Raw genomic sequence first — 10520 nt, forward strand, 5'->3', positions numbered from 1 at the left:
ATTAGTTGAAAGGGGTGTGTTCAAAAAAATAGCAGTGTGGCATTCAATCACTGAGGTCATCAATTTTGTGAAGAAACAGGTGTGAATCAGGTGGCCCCTATTTAAGGATGAAGCCAACACTTGTTGAACATGCATTTGAAAGCTGAGGAAAATGGGTCGTTCAAGACATTGTTCAGAAGAACAGCGTACTTTGATTAAAAAGTTGATTAGAGAGGGGAAAACCTATAAAGAGGTGCAAAAAATGATAGGCTGTTCAGCTAAAATGCCTTAAAATGGAGAGCAAAACCAGAGAGACGTGGAAGAAAACGGAAGACAACCATCAAAATGGATAGAAGAATAACCAGAATGGCAAAGGCTCAGCCAATGATCACCTCCAGGATGATCAAAGACAGTCTGGAGTTACCTGTAAGTACTGTGACAGTTAGAAGACGTCTGTGTGAAGCTAATCTATTTTCAAGAATCCCCCGCAAAGTCCCTCTGTTAAAAAAAAGGCATGTGCAGAAGAGGTTACAATTTGCCAAAGAACACATCAACTGGCCTAAAGAGAAATGGAGGAACATTTTGTGGACTGATGAGAGTAAAATTGTTCTTTTTGGGTCCAAGGGCAGGCAGTTTGTGAGACGACCCCCAAACTCTGAATTCAAGCCACAGTACACAGTGAAGACAGTGAAGCATGGAGGTGCAAGCATCATGATATGGGCATGTTTCTCCTACTATGGTGTTGGGCCTATTTATCACATACCAGGGATCATGGATCAGTTTGCATATGTTAAAATACTTGAAGAGGTCATGTTGCCCTATGCTGAAGAGGACATGCCCTTCAAATGGTTGTTTCAACAAGACAATGACCCAAAACACACTAGTAAACGGGCAAAGTCTTGGTTCCAAACCAACAAAATTAATGTTATGGAGTGGCCAGCCCAATCTCCAGACCTTAATCCAATTGAGAACTTGTGGGGTGATATCAAAAATGCTGTTTCTGAAGCAAAACCAAGAAATGTGAATGAATTGTGGAATGTTGTTAAAGAATCATGGAGTGGAATAACAGCTGAGAGGTGCCACAAGTTGGTTGACTCCATGCCACACAGATGTCAAGCAGTTTTAAAAAACTGTGGTCATACAACTAAATATTAGTTTAGTGATTCACAGGATTGCTAAATCCCAGAAAAAAAAAATGTTTGTACAAAATAGTTTTGAGTTTGTACAGTCAAAGGTAGACACTGCTATTTTTTTGAACACACCCCTTTCAACTAATTGCCCAATTGCACAGCCTTAAGAGCGTGCATATCATGAATGCTGGGTCTTGTTTGTTTTCTGACAATCTACTGAACCTACTGGTAACTTGTTTGCCACGTAGCAATAAAAAATATACTAAAAACCTTGATTATTCTGGTTAGTCACATTGTACTGCTATTATTTTGAACAATACTGTATGTGTGTGTGTGTGTGTGTGTGCGTGTGTGTGCGTGTGTGTGCGTGTGTGTGTGTGTGTGTGTGTGTGTGTGTGTCTGTGTCTGTGTGTGCTTAATTTATGCTTAAACAAGAAAAAGAAATGGAAAGATACAAATCTGTATACAATATATGACAAGATTTCATATCACAGTTTCTTCTAACTCATCTTGTTTAAAATATATTCATATATTTTTCATAGTATTTGATTACGATCATTAATTTAACATTCATTTGAATTTTGGTCCACTCTTTATATCTTTTACTAGCTTTATACTAGCGAGTACTGTTTTGATTCTGGTATGTGGTGGAATATACAGTCAAGTTCAGATGGTAACCATCATTCTGCAGAACTCTCAAATTTGATAGCAAAACTGGATGGACAACCAGTATGGTCATTCTGATGACACTAGTGAAACAGATGTAAGAAATGTTGCTGATTAACCAAGTGTTGCTTGTGGAGTCTTAAGCTAAAACAAGAATAAAAATGGTTAAGTTGGACAACGAGACAATATATTAGAGACCAACTTAGCATGGTTACCATCTACATGTATGCATGTATGTCTTTTTTTCTGTAGTTTATTTGCCGTTTTGTTTCTATGATGATATGTTATGCACCTCTTTGCATACCCATGTGAACACCCATCGATGTTCAAACTGCTCTCACTGTGAATACTTTTCTCTTTTAAAAACTGGTCATCAAGATCATGTTTGTCATGGAAGGATGTTGAACAATACCCCCTTTATTGACCAAAAAGCTTTTGCGCTCTAAATAATCTCTCTCAATCTTTCTGTGCCATTCTCATCCTGTGTTTCATTCAGTCCTGCTGGGGACAGATTTTACAGGTTACTGAATATAGTAGTTTGTGAGCATATTGTTCTGCTAACCCTGGGTGACTGTCGCAGAGAGAAATGTCACCGAATTGTGACACAGCCCTCCTGTCAGTGTATACAGAGCCAATATCACAGAGCACTGACAGAGCTATATCACGCTCAGTATACATTAACCCAGCTATGAATGTCAGTGTCAGCTGAACAGATCACTGTAGACGTGGAGGCATGATGAATTGACCCATGATTTCTGATGGTTATAAGCACACAAACTTTATAGTTTGATAATATTTTATATTCTGATCATTAAATCAAGTATAAATCTCATCAATTTAGTGTTTATAAGCATTTTATATTTACTCAAAAATAATAAGGCAGTAACAATTGAAACAAAATATTTTATTTGTGAACTTATGTTCAGCAATTCTTGAAATATTTTTGCATTTTTTGGATCATCAGTAATCAAAGCTCAGTCAATTCTGGACACAGATACTGAGATTTACTTTAAATTTCAACAAGAGGACTGCTCACAAAATATTCCCGCTCCTACTCTTTTTCCTGCCATTTTAAATCATATTTTAATGTAGCAAAGTGGTAATAATTGTTAAGTTAAAAAATTGTTATAAGTTTTTTTACTTTTTTAAAATTTGTTTTCCCATTAGTAAATAATATTTGGATAAAACAAAATACATTTACTAATTACATCCACCACATGAATAATCATTCAAGCATTGTGTAAAGAATTAGAAATTCAGTGAAAAAAAACAAAAAAACAAAACAAAAAAAAACTAAACATCTACATAACTAAAATATCTACAACAAACAATGACAAAAATATTTAAATATAAAATATATAAAAAATATTTATTTGTAAAAAAAATAAATCCAGACCTTCTTATACTGCTTTAATAATTGGGATAACATGAAATGGCATAAACGTGAACAGACCTCACTAGTTCTAGCGAATTTCTTTCTTCTTTTGGCTTTAATGGTGATTGGCAAATCTACTGGAAGGCGCATACTGCTACCTAACATATTACACCGACTTTACATTTTATGTAAAATATGGTTTAGGCTTAAAATAGCCGATATTGATCAGTTTAAAAAATCTTGATCTACCCGGATCCCGATCCCTGAGAAGTATTTATATAAATACAGAAATTAGATTTTATCACATGAAATGTAGAGAAGGAGCCAGAGTAAGTACAGAAGGTTGAGCATTACCAGCTGGATATAGCTGGCCTTGAGTTCTGGAATCAAACTTTAGGATAGAGAGTTGACTTTCTCCTTTTGGGTTTTTGCACAGTAGATGAGAGGGTCACCTCAGTGTGTGAAAACTCCTGTCCTGAATATATAAAACCAGCATTTAGGGATCCTGTCAGGCAGAAGGAGGAGGCCTTTGGGGTTTTGTTATCCTGTGGGTTTCTTGATTCTGCCAACAGCTATTGGCAGGCTAGAAAGATTGCAGCTGCAGTGGTCTTGGAAACAAAATCTTGGTCATGGAGAAAGACTTTTGGTGAGCTTCAAAGAGGTTCTGGCAAATCGTGAGGTGGCTCAGGTGGAGAAAGCATGAACTGGTCCAGTCTATAAGTTGAGACGAGTACTTTCTGAACTCATTTGGCGATGTAGTCTGAATATCTAAAGAGCTTCTTAACCCGGAGGACATGGCCACACTGAAAGATCACTCATCCTGTTTGTGATATTCATGTATAGGATCTCAAGGTCAAGGTTGTGATTTGTGTACCCAAGTGGAGGAGTTCAAGCATTTCGGAATCTTGCACATGAGTTTATGGTAGGTCAGAGCAGTTTCTGTGAAGAAGTAACTAGGAATAAAGCTCTCAAAGATGGTCATGAGCTTTGGGTAGTGACCGAAAGAACAGGATCAAGGTCACAAATGGCCAAAATTAGTTTTCTCTGGAAGGTGTCTGGGCATACCCTGAGAGACAATGTGATGCTTGGATATCAGTGAGGCACTCAGAGTGGAGCCACTGCTCCTCTGCACTGAAAGGAGCCAGTTGAGGTGGTTCAGATATATGGTTATTATGCCTCCTGAATATCTTCCAGGGGACATATTCCAGGCATATTCAACTGGGAAGAAACCCTGGGACATACCCAGGATATGCTGAAGGGATTATATATCTCAGCTAGCCTGGGAATGGTTTAGGATTCCCCAGGAGGAGCCAAAGAGAATGGTCGCGTAAAGGGAAGTATTGACTTGCCCTGCTTAGACTGCTGCCCCTGCAACTCCGTGAAGGAAACACAGATAAATTGTATTTTAGAGGCAGAGCTGTGATAGTCTGTTTTTTGTTTGTTTGCTTATTTGCTTTTTGTACATTTCAGGGCTAAAATTCAACTATAGTGCCATATTGAAGAAAAAAAAAAAAAAAATATATATATATATATATATATATATATATAAACTTATAAGGCTCTGAGTGGGCCTAGAAGACACATACCTGTCAGAGATACCTGTTCCATTTCAATATGCTCCTGTGAAATCACTCAATAAAATGCAGCCAAATATGACACCATGAGAAAGATGCTCAAGTTATATATATATAAAAAAATAATCACTTTAGCAATATTCCAACTTGTGATATCTCATATTTAATGGAAGAAATATTACTCTGTGCCACTGCTCAAATCGAAGTAATCTGCAGGAATATTTGCACACACTGGCTATGGATATGTTCCATTAATATTCGAGAACCATTAGGCATATACATACTTCTATCTTCATTTTAAGTATATTGCATTAAATATCAAAATTTCAGAATTAACACTATATTTATTATTCTATCATCATTCACCAGATTATTTATTCTTCATTATTTTCTGCCCAATATATCTAATCAAATACACGTTCTTCTTTCACGCATCTGTCTTTCCCACAATTGCACATTCATTCTGTAGGATTTAGTAATGCAAGTGTCCTACAGAATAAAAATTCAAGGTGACAGAATCAATCAAGTAAGACACCGCACTGCACTGTTTTTCATTTGTTTGTGTTTCTGGGCAGGGATGGGCTTTCTGGTCCCCTAATTCTTCACTTTCAGGACAAAAGTGTCATCTAGCCCATTTCTCCCTCTCTCTTTCTCTGCTCTATTTCTGATTATGGAACTCATTAAGTCTATATTGATTTTGCTGAAGAACACCAACATGCATGTAAAGTGCAAGTTTGTGGGTGATTTGTCAGAAGGGGGATGTATGGCAGACAAGGGCATAAGCATGTGCAGCTATAGTAAGCCTAAACCAGACCGTGAAGAAATTCTGAGTTAGAAGTTTATAAGTGCATATAGTTTTAATCAAATTATTATTATTATTATTATTATTATTATTATTATTTTACATACATTTACAAATTTACATACATTAACCAAGATATAAAAAAGTTAAAATAAGACTGGAAAGTATCGTAGGAATAATGAGCATAAGTTTATTAATTGGGCTAGATGACTCACTGTCCCTCATGCTGTGCTCCTGTCACATGTATGGACACACACATAAACAAGAAAAAAAGAAAATATATATATATATATATATATATTTTTTCCATACTTACAATTGTGCATGGGTCACATTAACTGTTATAATGTGTGCTGGATTGTGACCCCCCCCCCCCCCCCCCCATTAGTAACAAGGCCAGTGTGACAGTAAAATAATTAGCCTGCCCAAATGCTCTCAGCTATCTCTTTGACTGGATGACTTTGAAAGGAGTGGAACATGGCATCTATCTGTGAATTAGCCAGAGAGAGAATGAGAGAAAATTCCCTCTCCCGAGGCAAGGCTCAACAGTTCTCTAATTAGCTTCATATTGTGTTATCTTGGCCAGAGATCATGTCACTCGCATCGCTCTCTCTGAATAGCTCAATAAGAACTTCTGGCAATTTAACTGAAATCTCACATAATTTCATTTAAATGTTACTACCCTTGAACATTATTGTATATGTTGTGTTGTTGTCTTTTAAATTTGGACATTGAGTCTGTAATAAAGTATTGTTGATTGATTGAATGATTTTTGTGCCAGACTAGTGTTAATGTGTGTGTTGTCATGTGCTATGTTCTGTGTATGTTTTAGTGGTTAGAATTACTAATAGTTGAAGCCGCACTGGGTTGTACATAATTATTAACTCAAATGATATTAACTCAAATGGGCGGCAGTGGCTCAGTGGTTCATGTAGGACAGGGCTATTCAATTACAAAATCAGTTGGGCCAGATTTTCAAACCAAGAAGGTTAGCTGGGCCAGTTATTTCAGCGGCGAAGCAACTTGTAAAGACACATTTTTAAACCAGCACAAACAAATTTTATTGAATACATGTAATGTTTATTCATTGTTTCTCTTTTAACTTTGGTCAGTTTGCACATCAAAACGTGCATAAAAATACTATAAAAGTTAGGTAGCCCCTAATTTTTCCACTTACAAAAGAAAAAAAAAACTGACCTAGGCACCTCTTACCTAGGCCTACCTAGGCAACATATCTCATCTATCTGATCACAAAGTGGATAAAACAAAATAGTGCACAGTAGTAGATAAGCAATAACATTAGGTTTCCTTTTGAAACAAAATAAACATCTTGCTCACATTTGACCCAGGAACATCTCAAAGTGCATAAAAAAGTGCATAGTATTCACAACTAACACAACTAACACATGAATTCAAGGTGGACTACTGCACATATTGCACATACTGAGGGAACATATTTTAAATCACCACATTTGTGATTAGGCATGCCTTTGTTACACATCCAGCATTATACTGATGTAGGCTACAGTTAGCCAGCTAATTTAGTGGGAGAAGTGACATTTTTTGTTTTGAACGAGAGCAGTGACTTTAGGCTCATAAGTTGTCAATGCAATCCGAAGGCATTGGTGGAGAGTATGGTCAGTCAGGGAGCAACGAGAGTTGCTTTTTATGGACTTCATGTGTGAAAAGCTTGACTCACATGTGTAAGTTGAACCAAACATACTGAGCATGACGATCGCTACTTTCTTAATGTTAGGGAACTGATGTACGTTGACATCAGTCCAAAACATTGTAGGCCCGTTAGTGCAAAGCTCCTGTGCCATGGTTACAGATGACCGCATGTCAACAAGTTCGAGTGTGAATTTCCCCTCGTCGATGGAAGGAACCACTTGCTTTGCTCTGGCGGATAAGTCCCCTTCTATTGCAACAGTGAACGGGTCTCTGACAAAAACGGCCACCTCTGTGGGCAGAACAATTCCATCCAATCGACCAGCAAAGTTCATTTTCAACCTCGTAATAAAATCTGTCATCACATCCGTGATTTGTGCGGGGGATGAGACGCATTTGCGGAGCGTTGGAAAATGCAGCATTCGGCCTGTGTTCAAATCAGTTGCAAAAAGGTCCAGTTTAACTGGGAATGCGCGCATCTGTTCCACAAGGTCGATGACAGTTTTGTCTCTGCCTTGTAGTGCCAAATTGAGATCATTCAGGTGTTTGAATATGTCACTCAGAAAGCATGCATCGGCCATGAAGCTGTCGTCCAGTATGCGACTCAAGTGCGCTTCTGCCTTTTTTTGCTTGCTGCTGCGGAGGAAAGTTATGATCTCCTCTCTGAGACCACAGAAACGCTCCAGTGCTTTGCCTTTGGACAGCCACCTCACGTCATTATGCAAAAGCAGGTCGTGGTGCTCAGCAGACATTTCTGACAGCAGTATGCGGAACAAGCGGTGTTGGAGGCTTGATGTGGAGCGAATAAAATTAATTGTAGCCATCACGTTGTCCATGGTCGTTTTTAGCGCCCCACTTAGTTTTGCGCACAACACCGCCTGGTGCACAATGCAGTGTAAGGAGATCAACTGAGGTGCAACAGCGGACCAACGTGCTGCCAAACCATTCACTTTACCTGTCATGGATGGAGCCCCATCTGTCACAAGCATGCACACACGCGTCATATCCAGACCATTTTCTTTAAAAAAAAAGCAGAAATTTTCCCAAAGAGTATATCGCCCGTTGTGTGTCCTTCTAACGGTGGTAGGCAGAGCAGCTCCTCTCTGAAGCATTTGCTGTCAAAAAAAAAACGGACATATATGCACAACTGAGCAGTATCAGTTTTGTCTGTGGACTCATCTACTGCTATAGACATAGTATCAGCTTTCATCAGGTCTCCTAACAGTGTTTCATACACATCTGCAGCAAGAATTTCAACCCTACGAATGTTGGAAGTATCTGACAGGGGTACGTTTTTTATAGCAGATGCTACGCTCGTTTTAATTTTATCGTCATTTATCACCTCATCCACGACGGCCAGCATACAGTCCTTCACTGTTTCAGAGTCTGTGAATGGCCTTTTCTTTTTTGCCAATATCCAGGAAACACGAAGGGATGCTGCGGTAGCTCTCTCTTGGGCTGTGAATGACCGCACCATGGTAGTACTGCTCCGTTTGTAAGATGCAATCAAACTCTGCACTTTTGCTACCCTCTCTTGAGATCCCTCGGGAAAATTGGTGCGGAAAGTCTGGTGTTTCTCATTGTGGTGCCTCCGCACATTGTAATCTTTTAATACTGCAACGCACTCATTACAAATTAAACACATCGGTTTGGCGTTTGGATGTGGCGGTAAAATAAACAAGTATTTGTCAGTCCAGGCAGGGTTAAACTGACGGTTTTCATTGGCAATTTTACGTTTTAGTGTTGAGAAAGACATACTGATTGTAATCTAGGCTACAACCGGCGCTCTCTGCATTGTTTGCGTTGTTGCTAGGCTACGTGGTCTCTACTACAGTATGAATTTACGCAGGGATGCGCGTTTTTGGCGGGACCACGGGCTGGGCCATTTGGAGGTTGCTTCCGGGCCGCATGTGGCCCGCGGGCCGCCAATTGAATAGCCCTGATGTAGGATGTCTACAAACCGGAAGGTTGTTGGTTCAGTCCCCGGCTCAACCTGTAGAGGTGTCCTTGAGCAAGACACCTAACCTCAGCTGCTCCCGACGAGCTGGATGGCGCCTTGAATGGCAGACACCGCAGTCGGTGTATGAATGAGTGTGTGAATGGGTGAATGTGAGACAAATTGTAAAGCGCTTTGGATGGCCATGTGGTCTGTTGAAAACGCTTTATAAATGCAGTCCATTTACCATATATAGGGAATTTGAATAATTAATCAGGAATATGATTAATATATATCTCATATGACAGTTACATTAAAGGGGGGTGAAATGCTCGTTTTCACTCAGTATCTATAGAGTAGTACTGCATCCTTCATAACTCCAAAAAGTCTTTAGTTTTATTATATTTATAAGAGAAAGATAGTCTGTACCAATTTTTCCCGGAAAAACATGAGCGCCTGGAGGCGTGACGTGTGGGCGGAGCTAAAGAATCACGAGCGAGAGTAGGCTTTTGCATAAAATATATGTTTTTTAGCAGGGTTGCCTTGGTAAAATTCGCATTTTAGGGGCTAAATATCACGTTATTTGTATTGGAGTCGCTGTGACCCGCGGACATGAAAAACAACCACCACAGACTTGGCAACACTGGTTGGCATTTACTACACCGAGCGGTAATTCACTGACAATCTACACAAAATCGATGTTAAAATCGCAGGCGATTCTTTGTCGATTTTAAAAGCGATTTTGTGTTAGTGGTCGGTAGACTACGGCTCTGTGTAGTAACTGCCGCTCCACCTGAACCAGTGTTGCCAAGTCTGTGGTTGTTTTTCATGTCCGCGGTTTGAAGCAATCCCAATACCAATAACGTGATATTTAGGCGGTAAAATGCTAATTTTACCAGGGAAACCCTTCCCAAAAATTTATATTTTAACCCCCGGGAAGCAATTTTTATCGGGGAACCCCCGGAAACGCGATTGGGCTAGTCTTGGACTAGTTTTAAGAAGCAACTGGGCAGGATTTGTTGTGAAAACCCGGCAACCCTGATCTGAACGCACATGCTGGAGATATACTTCTAATTACAGGAGCGTCTTTACTGATGAGAGGTGCATGAAAATCGCATTCCATTTTTTGCACAGCCCTAGTATGCATTGAAACTGTATATATTTGCTTAGCGGTTTTGGAAAATTACTAAGTTCCACTTTATGTCCCCTTGTTTTTTTTTTTGTTTTTTTTTAAGCTGTACATGTGGAAAGTGCAGTTTGATGACAACATCGCATGTTGTTTACTTGATGTGCTTACGCGCCGATTGCTAAGTTAACAACACAGAGATATTTGAAGCAGTTTTACTCACCGCCTGCGGTTCCAACACACGATCGTGACCCTTTTCCGTTG

Source organism: Carassius gibelio, chromosome A18, assembly GCF_023724105.1.
Source record: "Carassius gibelio isolate Cgi1373 ecotype wild population from Czech Republic chromosome A18, carGib1.2-hapl.c, whole genome shotgun sequence".
Classification (NCBI taxonomy): domain Eukaryota; kingdom Metazoa; phylum Chordata; class Actinopteri; order Cypriniformes; family Cyprinidae; genus Carassius; species Carassius gibelio.